The following is a 23,343-nucleotide window of genomic DNA, read 5'->3' as shown; positions in this document are numbered from 1 at the left end:
AACTTTCTTATAGATGATACTCAGTGTGGTAGCATCTATTGATTCAACACATGTTAGAAAAAGCCTCTCCTGCATGCCTCTATATGGAACACACCCCCTCCCATTTCAGTTATGAGTATATTCTATTGATCATGACTGCTCTAAGTGATGCAGCTTCCTTTCCTGCTTTGCAAACATATTAATAGGGATTTGGTTCAGCACACACCAAACAGGTAGGATTTGCCATCTACCAATAGCTGAGGACAGTGAAGTAAATGGATCATTTTGTTTAATCCCAATAGAATTATTTTTATTACATACATATTTTACTTCTAGATAATTCCTAGAGATAGTAATAATTGTGTCTTATTAACCCCATTATTATTTCTGTTCAGACACTGAGGAAATTGAGGCTGAGGAAGGTTAACTAAGTTGCCTGTTGTAACGTAACAATTAAGTACTTGAGCCAAGGGTCAAGGTGACTTGGACTCAGGAGCCAGAATTTGTGCCAATGTCCTACCATGCTTCCTCAGAAATGCAAGCCAACATAGCTACCCATCACAGTTTAATAAAAATTTTGTTTTACAAAATTGTATTTCTGTTTACTTGCATTTTTTTGCTTTATGATTTTTAAATGAATTGAACAAAAAACCTTTGAACTATCATTACAAAGCAATTTTATATACGTAATTATTAATTCTTCTTTTTAGTGATGTGAAGTATCATGCAGATGACTGTTCTAATAAAAGGCTCCACCCTCCCACACATGAATATCCATGAGGAGACAGATATGTTACTTCTGATTCTGGGTTTGCCCTGTAATTCAGAGGGAGATATCATAATATTACTTTTCTTCCTACTAAATAGTCAAACATATTTATAAAAATCTTTATGTGACTAGATCTTCAGGGTGATGTTTCTAAGCCAGCCTTTTCTGATGAAATTCTGGTCTTAGATTTCTACTGGGAAGGACCAAATCATAACCACCCAGTAATAAAACCAGGAAATGTGCCGATTCTAGACTCTTTATAATCTTTTTATCATTCATCGTGATGCCTTTAATTCTTGAACTGTGGCTGTTCCTTCCAAATGTTTCATGATTGTTTGAAGTTGTTTATTATAAAATGACAGGCTCTAATGCTGCTATATAGCTAGAGTTTACCAAGCATTAGAAGTAAACATGGAGCTTGGGCTCCCTGACTCCGACATTAACTTGATTTATGGTTTGTAGTGTAAAAATATCAGTGCTCCAATAACTTAAGGTGGTTCTGAAAATTAAGTAAAGAAGAAAATATAACTATGAATCTAAACTTGCTTGGAGATATTAATTATGGATCTCAAGTGAGGGAAGTAAGCAAGCAATAATTTAATCTATGACATGAAATAAATCTCCAACTGTACTCTTGAGAAGGTATTTTTTTTTTGAATAAGCGCAAGGGTGTTTTTTTTTTTGTGTGTGTCTCAAATGAACGGCAATTAAATCCATTAGTGTAAACTGAGCTGTTTATTAAAACATGTCCCCTCCCATAACTGTTTTTTAAAGAAATTCAGTTTCGAAATGTAAATCAGGACAGGAAAAGTATCTCCAGCCCAAAGAGCAATAGCATCTTTTGAGAGTGTGACAGGTGAAATGTCTTAATGATTTATGGCAGTGCAGGAGGACAGTGAGGCGCAGCAGCCAGAACCACTGACTCAGGGTAAACCCGGGCTAGAAGCACAAACACAGAGAGGTGTGATGGTAGCCTGCGCCAATGAGCAGCCAGCTGATGTGAGCACACCGCCACAGCCATGCACACAGCAATGTGCCCCTAATAACCAAACATTCCAAAGCCCCTTAGAGAGAAATGTCTCTCGACTCTCTACGTCTGAAATCACATCCTCGGCATTTTGTATTAGGCAGGACAGGCACGCACATTATCCATATTATATTAATCTTCAAAATGCATTGCCTAAGGAGGTGACATGAAAGAGAACAGATTATCTCTGCTGAAGGCATTATCACTTGAAAAGAAGAAAGGAAAAAAATATAAAGGTTTAAAAGACGCATTTTAGGCAAACACGATACACCCTGTATCCCTAAACTCGTAGGGACCTGCTTCTCTTGGGCTGGTACACAGAGCACTACACGGGTATTTTTTGCTGCATCCATTACATAAATGTTCTCCGTGACATTTCAGAATTATGGGAAATATGTCTGCTAGGATTTGGAAGTTAAGAATTTTGAGGTATTTTCCAAGTAGAATTAGTTGAGTTTCACCAGCTTGTGCATTGCACAAAGGAGGCAGCTTTAGGTTATCATTTCTTAGGATACATGCCAACAATCCAGAGTATTTCATTTTTATTTTCTTTTATATTTAGCTCGTGTAGGTTTACGTGTGTGATATGTGTATGTGTCTGTGTGTGTATGTGTGAACGATGCACGTGAGTGAGATGTGTATAATGTGTGCGGAATGTGTAGAGGATGTGTGTGGTCTCTTATGTTGTGTGATGTATGTGATATATACATGCATGTATGTGCTTGTGCATTCATGAAGGTTAAAGATAGCACGGATTTCTGTCCCCATCTTCTCTCTTGTTTCTGAGGCAAAGTCTCTGTATTATAGTTGCTTCCACCAGTTCAGTGTCTCAGGTTTCTTTTCTCTCTTCTTTCCATTTGTCTCAGGAGCGTTGGGGAAACAGACTCGTACATGGTTTTAACACGGGTTCCAGGGACACTATCTCAAATCACCAGGATTACACAACCGATGATTTTACCCACAAAGCCATCTCTTTTGGCCTATGTCAAAAATTTAGGTGTTAAATTCTGAGTCAGTTTTGTAAGTAATATGTTCAAAAGAAGTATTTGAAAGTCTATTATCCAAGATGGGAATTTGCCTAGAAAGTAGCCAGTAAATAGCACTTGGGGTATAAGTGGGGAGAAAGAAAACAACAACAACAAAAAAAAAATCAAGCTAGCAAGCAAACAAACAACACAAACAAGCAAGCATACATAAAGAAACTTTCCAAAAGAAGTTCTAAATGCTGAAATGTGTTAGCAGGCTCTCAGTGTGCTGTCCTCCCATCCCCACCTACCGATCTCAACTCTGGAAACAGAAGAAGAATCCTCACTAAACCCCCAGGTGTTATGGTATATCTAATCCTAAGAACAACATTCTTCCCTAAATTTCAAATTTAATGTTGAGGAGATATTTCGTTTTCACTTATGCAACCAAACATGCAGAAGTTTCATCTAAGAGAGTAAGCCTGGCCATTTTGTTTTCAAAATAAAAGCCTTAAGAATGGAAAAATGGCTGGTGGGGGTAATTATTAGCAAGGGAGCAGTGACACAGACCAGAAGAACATTTGAAAAGAACTAGAGAACAAGATCACTTAGAAAAGCATTTAAAAGTAATTTTTCTAATAGTATGTTGTTAAATAAAAGAGATGTGGAATAGGAAGTGTGATCATTTTACAAACACACACACACATATACAAATACGTACAGAGAGAATGAGACACATATACACATACACACAGAGAGAATGAGACACAAACACACACACACAGAAAGAGAGAGAGAGAGAGAGAGAGAGAGAGAGAGAGAGAGAGAGAGAGAGGGTCATGCCTTTGCAAAGAATCTTGTTTGTAATTAGATTGACTGAAAAGTTTGGAAAAGAAGCAAATCTAGAATTATCTTTCGTTTTCAATGCTAAAATTAGTTTTAATTCATATGTTTTCTCTCTTATAACTCCCATCGTCCTTTCAACCATATTAGCATTCAGTAATATGCACAATTTAAACAGAATCCCTACTGAGAAGTTCCTTTAGGAACCTATTTTTATCATCAAAATTCTTAAGTAACTATGAGTGGTCCCTGAATTTACTGCAGATTAATTCACCTGAGAGATTTAGAGCATTCTAAAAACTGTCCCAGCACCAGGGACCATGGTGTTAACATTCTGGCTTATTACCTGTGCTTTATAATTTTTTAAATAGTCATCATTAAGAATTTTAAACAATAATTTAGAGTTCAATAGTGTATATTTCTTAAGTCATTGATTTTCAGTGGGTATAATTAGGGTTATCAATTTATGATCACAAAAACAATGATCATCTGGAGATGCTCCCAAAATGTTAGGATCCTCATTTCATTTTTAATGAACAGGACCTATTTAATTATGTCATCCATTATTGCAAGAAGATATGGTTAGCATCAAGTGTCATAAATACAAGGTACTAACTAGCCTGGGACAGACTGTCAAGGTTAGGCATGCTCAGGGAGAAGGACTTTATCAAATCTAACAGTGGACTAAGCATAACCCACTGTGCATTTCAGAGTCCAGGTATTTGTGGCTCACAGGAACTATGAACTATGTGTCTCAAGCTGTGCTTGTGTTGTGTGCTGCTCCCCAGTTTAACTAAAAGACTGGGTGCTGCTTACTCCATTTGAGAATAGTTCTGGGAGTGCATAGACTTCTTTTTTTTATTATTATTAACTTGAGTATTTCTTATTTACATTTCGAGTGTTATTCCCTTTCCCGGTTTCTGGGCAAACATCCCCCTAATCCCCCCCCTCCCCTTCTTTATGGGTGTTCCCCTCCCCATCCTCCACCCATTGCCGCCCTCCCCCCAACAATCTAGTTCACTGGGGGTTCAGTCTTAGCAGGACCCAGGGCTTCCCCTTCCACTGATGCTCTTACTAGGATATTCATTGCTACCTATGAGGTCAGAGTCCAGGGTCAGTCCATGTATAGTCTTTAGGTAGAGGCTTAGTCCCTGGAAGCTCTGGTTGCTTGGCATTGTTGTTCATAAGCAGTCTTGAGCCCCTTCGAGCTCTTCTAGTTCTTTCTCTGATTCCTTCAACAGGGGTCCTATTCTCAGTTCAGTGGTTTGCTGCTGGCATTCGCCTCTGTGTTTGCTGTATTCTGGCTGTGTCTCTCAGGAGCGATCTACATCCGGCTCCTGTCGTCCTGGACTTCTTTGCTTCATCCATCTTGTCTAATTGGGTGGCTGTATATGCATGGGCCACATGTGGGGCAGGCTCTGAATGGGTGTTCCTTCTGTGTCTGTTTTAATCTTTTCCTCTCTATTCCCTGCCAAGGGTATTCTTGTTCCCCTTTTAAAGAAGGAGTGAAGCATTCACATTTTGATCATCCGTCTTGAGTTTCATTTGTTCTAGGCATCTACGGTAATTCAAGCATTTGGGCTAATAGCCACTTATGAATGAGTGCATACCATGTGTGTTTTTCTGTGATTGGGTTAGCTCACTCAGGATGATATTTTCCAGTTCCAACCATTTGCCTACAAATTTCATAAAGTCATTGTTCTTGATAGCTAAGTAATATTTCATTGTGTAGATGTACCACATTTTCTGTATCCATTCCTCTGTTGAAGGGCATCTGGGTTCTTTCCCAGCTTCTGGCTATTATAAATAAGGCTGCGATGAACATAGTGGAGCACGTGTCTTTTTTATATGTTGGGGCATCTTTTGGGTATATGCCCAAGAGAGGTATATCTGGATCCTCAGGCAGTTCAGTGTCCAATTTCCTGAGGAACCTCCAGACTGATTTCCAGAATGGTTGTACCAGTCTGCAATCCCACCAACAATGGAGGAGTGTTCCTCTTTCTCCACATCCTCGCCAGCATCTGCTGTCCCCTGAGTTTTTGATCTTAGCCATTCTAACTGGTATGAGGTGAAATCTCAGGGTTGTTTTGATTTGCATTTCCCTTATGACTAAAGATGTTGAACATTTCTTTAGGTGTTTCTCAGCCATTCGGCATTCCTCAGCTGTGAATTCTTTGTTTAGCTCTGAACCCCATTTTTTAATAGGGTTATTTGTCTCCCTGTAGTCTAACTTCTTGAGTTCTTTGTATATTTTGGATATAAGGCCTCTATCTGTTGTAGGATTGGTAAAGATCTTTTCCCAATCTGTTGGTTGCCGTTTTGTCCTAACCACAGTGTCCTTTGCCTTACAGAAGCTTTGCGGTTTTATGAGATCCCATTTGTCGATTCTTTATCGTAGAGCATAAGCCATTGGTGTTTTGTTCAGGAAAATTTTTCCAGTGCCCATGTATTCGAGATGCTTCCCTAGTTTTTCTTCTATTAGTTTGAGTGTATCTGGTTTGATGTGGAGGTCCTTGATCCACTTTGACTTAAGCTTTGTACAGGGTGATAAGCATGGATCAATCTGCATTCTTCTACATGTTGACCTCCAGTTGAACCAGCACCATTTGCTGAAAATGCTATCTTTTCTCCATTGGATGGTTTTGGCTCCTTTGTCAAAAATCAAGTGACCATAGGTGTGTGGGTTCATTTCTGGGTCTTCAATTCTGTTCCATTGGTCTATCTGTCTGTCTCTGTACCTATACCATGCAGTTTTTTATCACTATTGCTCTGTAATACTGCTTGAGTTCAGGGATAGTGATTCCCCCTGAAGTCCTTTTTTTGTTGAGGATAGTTTTAGCTATCCTGGTTTTTTTGTTATTCCAGATGAATTTGCAAATTGTTCTGTCTAACTCTTTGAAGAATTGGATTGGTATTTTGATGGGGATTGCATTGAATCTGTAGATCGCTTTTGGTAAAATGGCCATTTTTACTATATTAATCCTGCCAATCCATGAGCATGGGAGATCTTTCCATCTTCTGAGGTCTTCTTCAATTTCTTTCTTCAGAGTCTTGAAGTTTAACAACTTCAAGTTTAACAACTTGTACAGAACTTTTACTTGCTTGGTTAAAGTCACACCGAGTTACTTTATATTATTTGGGTCTATTATGAAGGGTGTCGTTTCCCTAATTTCTTTCTCGGCTTGTTTCTCTTTTGTGTAGAGGAAGGCTACTGATTTATTTGAGTTAATTTTATACCCAGCCACTTGGCTGAAGTTGTTTATCAGCTTTAGTAGTTCTCTGGTGGAACTTTTGGGATCACTTAAACATACTATCATATCATCTGCAATTAGTGATATTTTGACTTCTTCTTTTCCGATCTGTATCCCCTTGACATCCTTTTTTTTCTGATTGCTCTGGCTAGAACTTCAAGAACTATATTGAGTAAGTAGGGAGAGAGTGGGCAGCCTTGTCTAGTCCCTGATTTTAGTGGGATTGGGAATGCATATACTTCTAAGAAGAATCCCTCAGCATTAGCACAGTAAAATGATGCCCACTTTAACATCAACACTGATTTCTCAATGAAGATTTTTTCACTTGTTACTGGATGTAGACTAGCAAGCTACAGGCAAAGTTTATAGTTACTAGGTCTGTGCTGCTCAGTCTCTTTTATATGATGAGGTTTTTAATTACCTATCACGGATAACATTATTTTATATATTTATTATCCTAATGGATATCTGTTTTAAAGTGAAAGCAAGTAGTGTTAAAATTACTTTTAATTTTTTAAAAAAAATCACAGATGAGAACCTTATTTCTTTAATTCATCATTCTTCCTCCCTCTTCCGTTCCTCCATGACCCCTTTAAAATGCAAAGACTTCTTCTTTTATTCTCCTTTTGTTATCTACAAAAGTCATACATAACTTTCGATATATGTATAGGTATTTTATGTAAGCTTATAAAATTATACTTCACTGTGTTTTTCTAATATTACTTTTAATATTAATAATATTAATTAATATCAGTTTTGCTGCTGGATGCAATATGATATAGCACTTACAACTTGAGATTATTGGAAAATGTTATCAGGGATCTCGAAATTATGAAGGTTTTACATGAAACCAATCTTTTAATTGTCAAACAACAAAGAAAACTTTAGCTCATTGAAGACATCCTAAGAATTCTTTTTTCCTGGACACTACCAGAGCAATATGAGAAAAGATTGCTACAATGTCTATTTTTTTTTCTGATTCTACCATTAACCTCAGGATTGAATAAAATTTAATATTGGGCTTTAAACACTTGTTTTAATGTGTGATTGTTGAGAATGTAGTAGAGTGATGAAATGCCTAACTCTAGAGTTGTATCAGATTATTTTTAGCATTTATACTAAGGTACAAGCCGCAGACAAATCCTGCACACTGTTTATGACATACCATCAATGAGTTTGAGCATGGGCAAATATTTGTGTAATCTTCACCACAGTCAAGACATAAATATGTCCACCAAACCATTAATAGCTTTTGTGTTAGTTTTAACCATACTGTTGAAGAAAGAATTTTGTAGGGCCAGTGTGGTGGATTAGTCAGTAAAGTGCTTGCCTTGCAAACATAAGGACATGGGTTGCATTCCCAGAACCAACTTAAAGGTAGCAAGTGCATTCCCATGTGTTTTTAATAGGCCAGTTCTGAGGAGGTGGTCATGAAATAATCTTTAGAGCTTACTGACCAAGAAGTCTCAGCTAATTACTGAGCTTCTGACTAATAAGAGAGCTTATCTCAAAGAGAAGATATGGTCTGTTTGAGGATGACACCCAGGGTTGTCCTTTGACCTCCACACTCAAGCACCAGTATACATGTGAACATATATACACACAGATAAGCAACACATTAAACTTAAATGACATATATGTTTCCTTTAATTGAAGAAAGTAACTGATCAACAGTTTTAACTACCCCTATACAAATTTTTCCATCTCCTGTCAAACATAAATTCATCTAATTCGAATAACAAAAGTGACTATAGTCTTGTAGATCTGAGTTTGAAACCAAATTATTTTATGAAAGAATGGAAAATTATACTTCTATTATTCTATGTTAATTTTCCATCTGTACTAAAATTTGAGAGAAGACCTATGTGAGTCAGTTATATAAAGAAAAGGAAAATACAAAGTATTTCCAGTATCCTATGTCTAAAATGAAGTAGATTGTAAACTCTTGTGCTGATTGTCAGAGAGAAATGTTTTCCCACAGACTTAAGATCTGGAAGATGCTATTGGCCTATTTTTGGAACAATGGGGAGAAGATGAATAACACCAGACGTTCAAAAAAGATAAATTTGAGGGAGATTTTCACATTTGTCAACTATAGTGAAAACTTTGAATACAAGGAATCTAAAACTTCAAGGACCAAGCACAATATCATGCCTGTTAAGCCACAGTTCAATAATGAGAGTCAGTGCTCGACTCTGAGAAGAGTGAACTGGTGCTAAAAATATATCCGTCTTTCTGACTTGATGCTGTAATTGCTCTAAGAAAAGATTTCTAGAAAAATTTCAAGAAAATATGAAAACTCCCATCTAGAGTTTCCACACAGTGAATTTATGTAATAGATTCTTGAAGTGAAAGCTGAACACTCCACTTAAGAGCAAAGGGAAGTCCGTATCTAGAGTCCCATCATCACCGTAATGTGTCTAAATAAAAATATTTGGGACTCATGAGATCAGGTTACTAACTAAGAGAAAATCTCCTTAGAGGAATTGCGTGTCAGAGGAGGAACTATCTCATCGCACATATTAAGCATTAGTCATTTTAATACACGTATGGAGATGTTTTTCTTCTTTGTTTTGTGAACACAAGTGCAAATGGTTGATATTCAAAATACTCTGACTTCCCACACCACAGGGAGCATAGATGTGGGCAGAGCCAGCCTCACCAGCAGAACTACAAGGTCAAGGTACTCTTAAGTCTACATTTCAAAGAGTAACACCGTTCTCCTATTTTTCACTTCTGTGTAAATTCCTTTAAAAATCTTTATGGAGTTTTACAGAGAAACATGGGGGTATTGTTTTAACAATAAAACTATACCATGACGCCAATGTCGTATTTTAAACTGGGACTCTGTCAATTTAAAATACTTAAAACATTTAAAAGACTTAAATGATATTTTTATTGTTGGAAATAAACTCAGCTTTCATGTAAGCTCTCTATGAGGACACCACAGTCCTCCCCAATGGAATAATTCTATCTTCAGTGAGGAAATACTAGTTATTATCCCTATGTCTATTATGGCAATTGCAAAAGTATATAACTTGAAATATTAGTATAGTAATAAAATTAAAATTATGGATAGAAAAACTATTAGATGAAAAGAGTATCCCATGTTGTACATGAAGATATTGGCGTTCTATATAGGAAAACCATTAACTCTGCTAGGTTGTTTCCAAAGTCATGTTAGGGTAGGTTAGTGGACACTTAGATTCATTTTCTTTTGTAAAAAAATGCCAAAATCAACTTTAAAAACTATAGCAATAACTCTATAAATGTAGATGTATGGTTTGGGAAATATAACATATAGTGAGTACAGACTAAATGACACCTATTGAGGCAATTCGTATGATACTTATTAGCTTAAATGGATCTTAATATCATGACTTCCCCTTGAAAAACCAATGGCTGATTTTCTGAACCCTCATAACTGTGAAAAGTCCCTTGAAAACGCTGATAGGATGTAGGGGTTTATGGTCCATTGATTAATTGATGGCAGTTTCTGGGTAAATAAGGCAATAGGCATACGCTTTTAGAAACTGACCTGGATACTCAATCTTAGACAGCGGCATTTGATACAAGTCTCTTTCAACTCCAACTATTCCTGTGCATGTGTTGCTTACTTTTGAAATAACAAAAATAATGACACCTAAGAACATCACCTCAAAACCCTGGAACTTATGAATATATTTCATTAAGTGGAAAGGGAATTCATCAATATGTTCTTCAGGTGAAGAACTTGAGACAGACAAGAAGATTGATAACTATTGGTTACTGGGTATGTCTAATATGTACGTTCCAATAAGGGAAAGTGGGAGCACACACGGGTCAGAGTGGAGCTTGATACAGAAGAGCATCAAGGGCTAGAGAGATGTGCATGGAAGGTGGGGGAAGGAGTGAGTATGGGTGAAAGTTAATAAAATGCTCTCCTCAAGAACCTCCACATCTAATAGCTTTTTAACCCCATAGGAGTTGCTTCAGACTTGAATGGAAAGTACACGTGTGCGCCCTTCTAAGGCATTAAATTATTGGAACATTTGGGAAACATCATTATAAAATTAGCAACTCGTTCTGTCGTTTTGATGATTAACCTGCTTTCAAGTTTGCATGTATAACAAACATGCCCAAGCTCTAGAGGAGTCCAGCTCCAAGCTGAGGAACCTTGTTAAGCAGACCGGTCCTTGGGCTCGGCTGTCCTTGCAGCTGTCTCTTTTTAATTTGATTTTCTGCCCCATTCCTGAAGGCTAGTTGTAGATGTGTTCTGGTAGGTAAACTCTGAGTAGTGGTGGTTTGCACATTAAATCTCAATGATATCCCCAAAATTCTCCTTGAGAAACAAATTCTGGTATAACTTTTACATCTGAATTTTTTCTGTACATATATTTTTCTATAGAAAATCACCAAGGGCTTATGGTCATTTTAATGAAATGTATGTCTTCAGTCTGTAACATGAAAATGTGTTATATCAAATTTCCTGTAGTAGGTAGCACAAATGAGGATGTAGTCATAGCCTTTCTAATATGCAGAAAGGATTATCTTATCAGGCTCAGACTGCTTAAACCCTGCACACTGCAAAAGTTTTCAGAACTGGCCTCATATTTGAGAGACGGCTTCTCAAAATAGCCTGAAGACGTTTCTCCACTTATCTTAGGTATGGAATGAAGTCAGAGAGCTAATACTGAGTGCTGTTTATAGTGAATGCTGTTTTGTTTACCTGGAGTTCTGGGCTGCCAGCTTTAGCTCCGATACTGAGTAGTTAAGATCAGCATACACGTGTTCTATGCAGATAAAATACTGAGCCTTGAATGAACATCCCTGATTAGTAACTCTTGGTAAGTGTTATTAAGCAGTATTGCTGAGAAAATGAAGCCCTCCACCTGTGATTACTCTAGATGAAGAAAAGAGTCCTGGGTGGGAAGATAGCTCCGCAGATACAATGTTGCCATGCAGGTAGAAGGCCCTGAGGTTAATTAGCCAGAACTCATGTAAAATCCATGCATAGAATATTAACCCAGAATAGGAGATATCATGATCATGAAAGTGGTTTTCTCAGGGAGAGGATTTTTTCATTGTACTCTGAATTGCTGTCCCCCAAATGGGGGAAACTCAACTGCATAATTTGTGGTAGTGGAAGACTACATTCGTTCTCTCCCCTGAACTGGATTGGGGGTGGGTGCTCATTGGGGGATGGGGGGACTGGACACTGTTGTGCATGCATCTATAACCCCAACCTTCTACAGCCATCAGCAAAATGGAGAGTGTAGACAGGACAATAGCTGGGAGTTCAAAAGCCAAGAAGAGTGGAATGCATAAAAATGATGTGAAAGTAAAGACTCCCATTCAAGATTGTTCTCGGACCTCCACACATGTTTCATAGAGTTCATGTGCCCACATTCAAAATCAGCAAACACAGGTGTGCATGTGCACTCACACTCACACTCACACTCACACACACACACACACACGATAAAAGATACAAAACAATTCTTAATTAAAATTTTCAAATATTTTAACTTATAGACTACTCTGTATATTTTCTCTGTGTTGATTTAAGTCTGTATCATCACTTTGTAGTGAACTATCTTCAAATGAACAAAATCTTTCCTGAGATTTTAATCCTTACAAGAAATCATTGAAATCTGTGGTAACTTGGGGGTGGGACAGAAGAACATTACATACATTTCTTAAAAACTAAACGATGAAAAAAACTATTGATGAAGAAAATTGCATTTCATGAACCTGCTAAAAGAGTTTTAGGATTTCCTAATAGAATCTTCGATCTATTTTGACCTTCAATCTAAGTAGCTTCCTATATACACATACAAAGACTCAAACATATACACACTCTATATGACTTTGAATAGAAATGTTATTCTGATTAGTATGTCTTTGCCAGGTAACTAGGTGATCACACTCAGCTTACTCTATCACAATATTTGTAGGGAACCTCTTCTATCTTTGTCTTTAGTGGATTGATTTTGCCTGCATTTTCTCTTCTTGGATAATTTCTTTGCTTATGAAATGAACTACCACAATGTTTACATGGTTGGCATTCATTCAAACACCCTTTCTTCTTCCTTCCTCCCATCCTTCCTTCCGTCCTTCTTTTTCCCTTTCTTTCCTCCACTCATCTTTCTATACTGAGACAGTAGATCTTCTTCCATTAGATTTCCTTAGATACAAACTCTGTAAAAACCAACCCAATATAAAAATGTTCATGATTATTGATGCTACTTCACAGAAAACACAGTGTTAACTGGTATGCTTTGGAAAATTGAGGAGGTAAGGAATGTTTCATCATTTTTGTGCTCCTGACCAAAATCATAGCAGGAAATTCTTTCAGCACTCCTTCATCCATCTTGAGACTACCCTAGAGCCTAGGACTGATACATGTGATCTCTTATCCGGACCAACTCCTTACTTACACAGCAACACAACAGAAGTGCTTATTTCCATGCATTGATTCTTTTATAAGGGCTGCTGATTACAACTTTATAGATCTTATTTCTTTTCTTTTTTATTATTTGATATTTTTATTTACATTTTAAATGTTATCCCTTTTCCTGGTTTCCCCTCTGGAAACCCCCTATGCCATCCTCCCTCCCACTGCTTTTATGAGGGTGCTCCCCCTCACACCCACCCCTACTTCCCCACCCTAGCATTTCCTTACACTGGGACATTGAGACTTCCCAGGACCAAGGGCCTTTTCTTCCACTGATGTCCTACAAGTCCATCCTCTGCTACATATGTGGCTGGAAACATGGGTCTCTTCATCTATACTCTTTGGTTGGTGATTTAGTCCCTGGGAGCTCTGAGTGTCTGGTTGGTTGGTGTTGTTCTTCCTACGGGTTGCAACCCCTTTCAGCTCCTTCAGTCCTTTAACTCCTCCTTTGGAGACCCTGTGTTCAGTCCAATGGTTGGCTGTGAGCACCCGTCTCTGTATTTGTTAGTTTCTGGCAGAGCCTGTCAGGAGACACCTATATCAGGCTCCTGTCAGCAAATACTTCTTGGCATCTGAAGTAGTGTCTGGGTTTGGTGTCTGTATATGGAATGGCTCTCCTGTGGGGAGCAGTTTCTGGATGGCCTTTCCTTCAGTCTCTGCTCCACACTTTGTCCCAGTATTTCCACGTGTGAGTAGTTTGTTCCCCCTTTTAAGAAAGACTGAAGCATCCACATTATGGTCTTTCTTCTTCCTGAGCTACATATGGTCTGTTAATTGTTTCTTGGGTATTCTGAGCTTTTAGGCTAATATCCACTTAATAGTGATGCCTACCATGTGCATTCTTTTGTGACTGGGTTACCTCAATCAGGATGGTATTTTCTAATTCCATCGATTTGCCTAAGAATTTCATGAAGTCGTTGTTTTTAGTGGTTTAAGTCACTGTGTAAATGTATCACATTTTCTTTTTAAAATTTTTGGCATTTTATAAAAAATTAGTATCATCCTTAAGTAAAAGTAAACTACTGCTTGCTTAGCAAATTGGACATTTATTTCAGATGATAGTTTTTAACACATCGTAAGTTCAATAGCACCTTCTAAATGTGCTTTTTACTACCAAATGTTTGCTTGCCATGACAATATGACTCATGATCCCTGAAAACCTCCCCACATATGTTTATAAACACTGCAGCAATTTCTGCACTGTTTGTAATAGCATTTGCCACAATGTAGTAATGTCAATGTGCTTCTATGACATATATCTTGCGAAAAATTTGAAATTTAACAATTTACCAAGTGAAATAAAAACATGCTGGTGACAGAGAAAAAATAACCAAAGTGACTTAAATAAATGTAAATCATTAATAATAATTGCAAGACATGCATGTAAACAGACATCATCACAATGTTATGATCAAATTGCTAAACAATGTTTTGGACTTTATGGAAATATACTACTTGTGCAAGTCATGCTTGTTTTGCATAAGTACCGCATGCTAACCGATTGCACCACTGGAGCTCCGCAGTCATGCTTGTTTTGTAAGTTAGACCAGGATTTGTTTTTCTTTATTTGGGACTGCCCTTAAATTAATAATGAGGCAAAACACAGACTCGATCGGAATGCTTTAAATAAAATCCTTTCCACCTTGAAAACAAGGCAACTCTTGGCAATAATGGTATCTGGTAATAAAGATATTTTCTCTGCATTCATCAACATAAATTTCATCTCCTTCTATAATACTGTGAACTCACATTTCCAAAATTAATGCAAGAAAATAATAATGTATTGCTAATAAATGTTTAGGTGGCAAAATACCATGTTAGTTAGAAGACATTTAGGCTCTCCTTATACATTTCACTAGAAAGCAATTTGCAGGGATACAGTGGACAATTTCTCCCCCCTCACCACAGCTCCAGCCAAACAGAAAACAGTCTATAGGAAGCCATTGAAGAAAACTTTAAAAGTTCTGATAAGGATGCTGAAGTACATCTCTTCACAGTTAATGACTTCTAAAGGTGAGTGGTAGAGGAAAAAATCAGTTATCTTTAAGGATCTGGGAGTTTGATAGTGTTGTACTTGTTCTTGTTATTTCTCTTCTTTTCATTTGAGGTAGATCATAGGACTTGGGAGTTGGCCTGGAAAGACTTGAAAGTTAGTGGGATGGGAGTCCTTGTGAAATTTCTAAATAATCAATACAAATATCACTTTAAAAAGTAAAAGGTCATTAGCCTCAATAATTGCCAGGGATATACAAATTGAACCACAGGGAGGTAGAGTCTCGTGTTTGCTAGAATATCTGTTTTCAAACAGACAAAATATATCAAATGTTGAGGAAGGTAAAGAAAAGTAGAACCCTTTTCCCCTGATAGCAGAAACATAAAATGGTATAGCCATTTTGGAAAATAAAAAGAATCCGGGAGTAATTACAAATTAAACAAATGAATGATTCAGTAATCTCATGTGAGGGTATAGGGAAGAGAACAAAAATAGCAATTCTGACAAAGAAGCTTCTTCACTCTCATGCTCATTGAGTTATAATACCTAAGGTACAGGAGCGGTGTAAATGTCCATTGATGGCTAAGATGGACACTTCATAAACGGGACCTCACAAAACTGAAAGCCCCTGTGAGGCAAAGGAAACCAAAGCAGCACCTGTTTAGAGAATGGGAAAAAATGTTCACCACTTCCAGAAATGACAGAAGGCTAATACCTAAAGTATATAAAGAACTCAAAAATCAAGATATCTACAAACCAAAACAATCCAACTAAAAATGGAGAACCGATCTAAATAAATAATTCTCAGGAGAGGGAGCACAAAGGGACAAGAGGCACAAAAAGAAAAGCACAACATCTTTAGCCATCAGAGAATATAAATCAAAAAGAGTCTAATACCGGATGACCAAAATCCGAATGCTTCACTCCTTCTTTAAAAGGGGAACAAAAATTCCCTTGGCAGGGAATAGGGAAGCAAAGATTAAAACAGAGACTGAAGGAACACCCATTCAGAGCCTGCCCCACATGTGGCCCATACATATCAGCCACCCAATTAGACAAGATGGATGAAGCAAAGAAGTGCAGACCGACAGGAGCCGGATGTAGATCGCTCCTGAGAGACACAGCCAGAATACAGCAAATACAGAGGCGAATGCCAGCAGCAAACCACTGAACTGAGAACGGGACCCCCGTTGAAGGAATCAGAGAAAGGACTGAAAGAGCTTGAAGGGGTTCGAGATGCCATATGAACAACAATGTCAAGCAACCAGAGCTTCCAGGGACTAAGCCACTACCCAAAGACTATACATGAACTAACCCTGGGCTCCAACCTCATAGGTAGCAATGAATAGCCTAGTAAGAGCACCAGTGGAAGGGGAAGCCCTTGGTCCTGCCAAGACTGAATACCCAGTGAAGGTGATTGTTGGGGGAAGGGTGGTAATGGGGGGAGGATGGGGAGGGGAACACCGATATAGAAGGGGAGTGGGAGGAGTTATGGGGATGTTGGCCCGGAAGCTGGGAAAGGGAATAACAATCGAAATGTAAATAAGACATACTCAAGTTAATAAAGAAAAAAAATTAAAGTTAAAAAAAAAAGAGTCTAGGGGATGGGAATTTAGCTCAGTGGCAGAGCGCTTGCCTAACAAGCGCAAGGCCCTGGGTTCGGTCCCCAGCTCCAAAAAAAAAGGAAAAAAAAAGAGTCTAATACTTCATCTTACAACTATCAGAATGGCGAGGTTCAAAAACACAAGTGACAGCTCACGCAGGCAAAGATGTGGAGTGAGCAGAACACTCCTCCATTCCTCGTGGAGGTGCAAACATATAAACATTTTGGAAATCAATATGGCAGTTTCTCAGAAAACTGGCATCGACCTACCTCAACACCCAGCTGTACTACTCCTGGGCATAAACCCAAAAGACACTCTCCTACCACTAGGACACTTGCTTAACTCTGCTCATAGCAGCTTTGTTTGGAAATAATCTAGAAGTCCTTCAGCTGAAGAATGGATAAAGAAAATGTGGATTTTCTTTTACATTTGCACAAATACATTTGCACAAGGAGTGTTATTTAGCTGTTAAGAAATGACATCATGAAACTTGCACACAAATGGATGGTACAAGAAAAAATATGTATTTGCTTATGAGTAGTTATTAGCTGTGGAAAGTTAAGGATAATACACTGCAATCCACAGACCCAGAGAGTCTAAAAAAAGGAGGGCCGAAGGAGTGGGGAGAGGGAGGTGCATGAATCTCCCTGGAAAGGGGAAGTAGAATAGATATTGTGGATAATCTGGGGCCAGGTGAGAATGGGAACAGGAATCAGGAGCAGGGTGGGAGTGGGGGGATGGGGAACGAGAGTACTAGGAGAGACAGCCAGAATAGTGGTGCGTCTTGGGGACAAACCTAGTGCAATGGATATTCCCAGGAACCTATGAGGGTTACCCTAGCTAAGACTCTAAGCAATAGGGGGATATGAATATCCCCCTGAATAGCCTGAACTGAATATTTTCTGCAGTCAGGAAGACTTCCAGTGGAGGGATTAGGACACTAACCTAGCCAGAAAACATTCCACCTACAACTTGGCATGCCTGCAAAATATGCTGGGGTAATGGCAACCAAAGGCTGACCCAGATTTAGACCCAAGCCCTGACATTGCCTAGAGGGCCAGGAACCAGAGGCAGGATAGCCCAGAGGCCTGGGATAGAACCAAACATGACAAGAAAAACCAAAAACAAACAAACAAAATATGGCAGGATTTTCTCAGACCTGCCAGATATAAAAATGACTCAGAGGTTTATTAATATTTTAAAGCTTAGGCCTTTTGCTGGGCAGTCTCCTGACTATTCTATCCAGACTAATCTTGGCATTACATCCCACCATGTGTCCAGGTCTACCTTTCTGCTCCTCTCCTGGCCATCAGTTAACCTCTGTGTCCACTGGAGAACATCCCACTCCCTGTCTCCCCAGGGGATCACAGAGTCACAACTTCCAATTTCTGCCCAAGTATTGGCTGTCAGATCTCTATGAAAAAGCCAATCAGCTACAATTCTAAAGTGTCTTAGGCAGGTAAGCAAGAAACAAATATTTACAAAATCTGAGGCTGGTGGTGAGTCATTAGTTCTGCTAGTACAGAATTAAGAATGTGACTATACAGAAATGAACCTTCACATGGCATTCCCCAACACAAAAAACATCAAGGAAATGATTCCTAACGATATTCTGCTGTACTTGTAGACAGAAGCTTAGCATAATTGTAAGCAGAGAGACTTCATCCAGCAACAGATGGAAACATATGCAGAGACTCTCAGCCAATCATTAGGAGGAGCTTGGGGAATCCTGCTGAAGAAAGGGAGGACAGAACTAGAGGAGTCAAGGGAACCAGAGGATAAACCACAGAATCAACTATCCTTGTTTTAAAGGGGATCATGGAGTCTCAATAAACAATAAGGAAACCTGTGTGGATTGACCCAGACCCTTTACATATATCATATGGTTTGTTGAAGTTCGATCTTGTTGCTATGTATTGTGATGCTAAATCTTGAGCCCAAGGACTGGCAGACTCAGGGACGAGGAAATCCTCGAATGCACCAAATGATGCTATGCAACTTCTTAATTTTAAATTATCGGTTGAATAAAGCTGCCTACAGCCTATAGCTGTGAAGAAGAGAGGAAGTTGAGGCTTTGGTTCCCAGGGCTTGGGATTTGAAGAGTACTGCTAGGAATGAGATAAAGTGAAGGGGAGAGGAGACGATACCCTGGGTAAGGGATTGTGAGAGCTGGCCATGAGGGCAGGCCAGTCAGAGTAAAAGCAGCCCAGGCAGAACATGGCAAGGTATTGACATGGCTTGGGTTATTGACAGGGAAGTAGATAAAATACTTTAGAGGGTTGACATCTGCCCAGCTCTAGTGCTATTTAAGCTTATTATAAATATAAAGGTTTTGTGTGTTTTTATCTGGGAACTGAATGATCCAAGGTGTAGTAGTAACCTACAATAAATTTTATCCACAACAAGTCTTCTTGTGAGACCTTTAATGGTGAAAACTCAGGTTGTCCCTAAATTCTTTTCCTGCTTTTTGGACTCTGCATTACCTCTTCCAGACTTAATACAAGAAGTATGCCATATTTGGTTGATTTATCTTGAAGGCTTCCCCTTTTCTGAAAGAAATGAGGAGGTGTGGTTGGGGGAGAAGATGGAGGAAGGGATTGGGAAGGGAGGGAAACTACAATTTGGAGATAATATGTGAAAGAAGAATTAAAATATGAGAAATCATCAGTGTCTTGAGGCACGTGACAAGGTGGAAATGTCGATTTGCAATTATTATTTATAATTTATTTAAAATTTTAATTAATATTATTTAAAATTTATTGCTAAACTTGCAATAATTACATGGATAGGTTCTGGAGATCATGAATTGGAGAAATTGGCTAAGGGTGCAAGTATTAATTACTTACTAATTGCATATATGTCGACAGGAGGCAGAAAAAGTTAGGCAGGGACACTAAAATAAGTCGTCATGATTTTTGTACTTGCCTAAAGGAAGAAATATTGTTTCTTCCATTCAGTTGTCTTAGTGACTCGTCTATTGCTCTGAAGAGACATTATAACCAAGACAACTTGTCTGAAGGAAAGCATTTAACTGGTGGCTTGCTTACAGTTTCAGAGGCTTAGTTCATTATCTTCATGGCCGAGAACAGGTAGTATGAATGGTAGTAGAACGGTAGCTGAAAGCTACTTCCTCATCTGTGAGAAAGAGAGAGAGGGAGCGGGGGAATGCAAACACTTAACCTGAGCATGGGCATAGTGTAGTTTTTGAAACCCTAGAATCCAACTCCAATTGCATACTTCTCCAACAAAGCCATACCCCTATAGGCCTATGGGGGCCATTGCTAGTCAAATGACCACACTACCCTAGCTCAGTGGTCAGGAGTGCCAGAAAGTAGTTCTTTTTTATTATGTTTTCCTTAATGAGAACCTCTGCTTGCTACTTACATATGAGGTACGACCAAAACTCCAGTCAAGACAGTAATCCTTTCCAGTAAACAGTTGTAAAATAGAACTAGATTTTTGATGGTGGAAATGTATTATATCTATTCCCCAACGCCAGCCTATCTCCCAATGATTTTTTAAGGACTGAATTCCTGAGATGGGGACTACCACCTACAGTAGTGATAGAGGCCACTGAGAATGAATTTTAGGGCTTTGTTTAGACCTATGAAGAGAGAGCTATTTCTTATTGGTCAAAACAATAGAATCTACATCCTGTCCAGCCATCAAACGTGGCATTCTGATCTACTTCAACAAAATTTAAAACACTACTCTTGTCTCCTTCTTCAAGAGTTAATTCAGTTGGGCTTATCAATCTACTGGCCAAGAATCCACAAGAACATCTGATTCACCTGAGTTTTTTGCCACAGGGCGGCTTGGAATAATTATTCTATTAACATGATAATGTGCATATCTTCTCAGAAGCCACCCCCTCAGAACAATCACTTACAAAGCTACCATCAATATCTCAGCTAACCTGTCCATTTTTCATTTATTCATGAAGTATGTTTTCTTTACTCTCATTCCATCTTTTTTTTTCAAAGTGACACATAAAATACTTTGAATTTACCTGGTTTTATTTGTAAACTGTGCATCAGTAAAGCTAATAAAAGGACAGTTAGGGAGGGGAAATTGCAGTCAGGATGTAAAATAGATAAAATATAAAAGAGGCTTAAAGAGACCCACAGGGCAAGTGAACCATACTACGAGGCAGAAAGAATTGATAAGGTCAAGCAGGCTCAAACCCTGGGGAATCTCAGAATTGAGAACAGCAGATGTGGAGCTAGTTCCTGCCAAATTACCTGATCTGGAACACAAAACCAAGAAACCTAATTGAAGGGACCATGACAGTTGGTCACGTAGCATAAAAACCTGGAATTTTCCATGCAAATGAGTTACCTAGATAGGCTGAGTGTTCAGGAGCTCCCCTTCTGGTCATTCCTTCCTGCAAAGGCTATTTAATCCATGGTTCACTCTGCATTTATATCCACCATCAAATAAAACAGTTTGGAAGAGCAGGGATTGCCCGGACAGGGATTGCCTGGACAGGGAGGCCATAGTCATTAAAGAGTGGAGCCTAAATATCCTGGAGAAAGCCTTCTCTCTTCCAACTCCTTTTTACTCTCTGTACTCACTCAGAAACAAACTGGATTGTGTCCCTGTCCAGGCTCAGCTGCCCCATTCTGCCTGGCATGTACATGCCCTGAGGGGAAACTCAAACCCTCAGATTCCCATTCCCAACTCTCAGTGGTACTCCAGAAGTGTCTGGGTACACAGGAGACTGGGAACCACAGGATCTGACTCCAACTCTGCTACTTCTCACCCAAGAAATATGGACTGGGACCCTATGACCAACTATGTTGTGTCTCCCATGAGCAGGTTGCCTGCAGTGCTTAAGCACCCCAGCAGTGAGGCAGACGTGCAGAAGAAGCACAGCCTAGCAAGATCTCTAATTAAAAAAGTCATCTTCATAGACTGAAAATCTTCTTTCAGTAAGTTGTTTCAAAAATTATTAAAAAGTTATATTGCCACAGGGGTCCTACCAGAGATGACCACTCAGACACAATTTATAACCAACAGAAAGTCTTTTTCCCAGTGGATTGGGATATATGGGATATACTCAGGTATAACAGACCCAAATATCCCCTTGAGTGTTTAAAGCAAGAGATTTTTAATAGCAAAATCCATATCTTGTTATCTTGGTAGAGAGCTACAGGGGAGGTATTACATAAACAGCCAATTTAGTAAATGCTAAGATAAGCAGTGAGTTGGAGGGAGGGGTTTGTATAAACTGGAAGTTTAATGGAAGCCAAGATAAATTAGCTAGGGAATCTGGACCCCAGCTTCCTAAAGTAGAGTAGGGTAATTTTCCACAGGATTCTCCATCAAGGACATCAAGTTCTCATCAAACCTAAGATGGCCTCAGCAAGAAATACAGATGGAAGGACCTCTGCCCTGTCTTACTCTGTCCTAACACAGAAGAAATGAATTAGCAATCATGTATAGGACAGCGATTGACTTCTACATAAAAGGAAGTTAATGGAGGAGAAATAGCCTTGGGTTTCCAGCGACAGATTTCTTTTCAGTCCAGAACTAGTTCCTCCTCATTTGTCTGGCAGCATGTCCTTCATCATGTTCGTTATCATTTTTATCCCATTTGATTATAATACCACTTCATTTTGCATTTATTTTTTTTGTTCCTTATTAGACTGGGAATTTATTATTGGGAATTCACCCCAGATCCTCAAGTGCACTATGCAAACAAATAGTCTACCACTGAACTCAGCATTCATATTTCACTTTCTATTTGGGGACAAAAACAAAACTGTGGTTGTTTACATACAAACAGACTCCATAGGCATATTAGATTTAAATCCTTGGTTATCAGGAAGGGGTACTATTTGAAAGAACTAGGAGGCATGAGAAAATGTATGGTTGAGGGTGGGCTTTGAGTTTTCAAGGCCATGCAAATCCATAGGCTTTTGCTCTTCTTTCTGCCTGAGGACCCAGATGTAGAGCTCTCAACTACTCTATCACCGTGTTCCCTGTTTGCTGTCATGCTTTCTGTCATGAAGAAAATGGACTAAATCTCTGAAAATGTAAGCAAGCGCAAATAAATGCTTTTCTTTATAAGAGTTGCCATGGTCATGGTGACTCTTCACAACAATAGAACAATGACTAAGATAAATTTCATTTTGAATCAGAGCATAATGATTTTAACAACAAATATTTCAAATGAGAGGTAATTAACAGAAGTATTTTAATAATAATAAATTAGAGAAAAACATTCCGACTTTCATAAAACTGAAAACACATTTGAATTTTAGTTAAACAAAAGGATAATAAAAAAACTGTCATATTCTAAATCTTGGTTTACTTTGTTTAATAAAACTGTGAGCTCACTTTAGGCACACTTTAGATCCTTCTATATTGTTTTTGACTTTTAAAATTAAATTGAAATGCTAAGGTTTTGAGCATGAAGCATAAATTTCATTTGACCTTTTAGGAAAAAACTATTTTTGTATACATCTCAGAAG

The sequence above is a fragment of the Rattus norvegicus genome, chromosome 20 (assembly GCF_036323735.1).
Source record: "Rattus norvegicus strain BN/NHsdMcwi chromosome 20, GRCr8, whole genome shotgun sequence".
Lineage (NCBI taxonomy): Eukaryota > Metazoa > Chordata > Mammalia > Rodentia > Muridae > Rattus > Rattus norvegicus.
The sequence above is the reverse complement of the archived record's forward strand: the minus strand, read 5'-3'. Positions refer to the sequence as shown.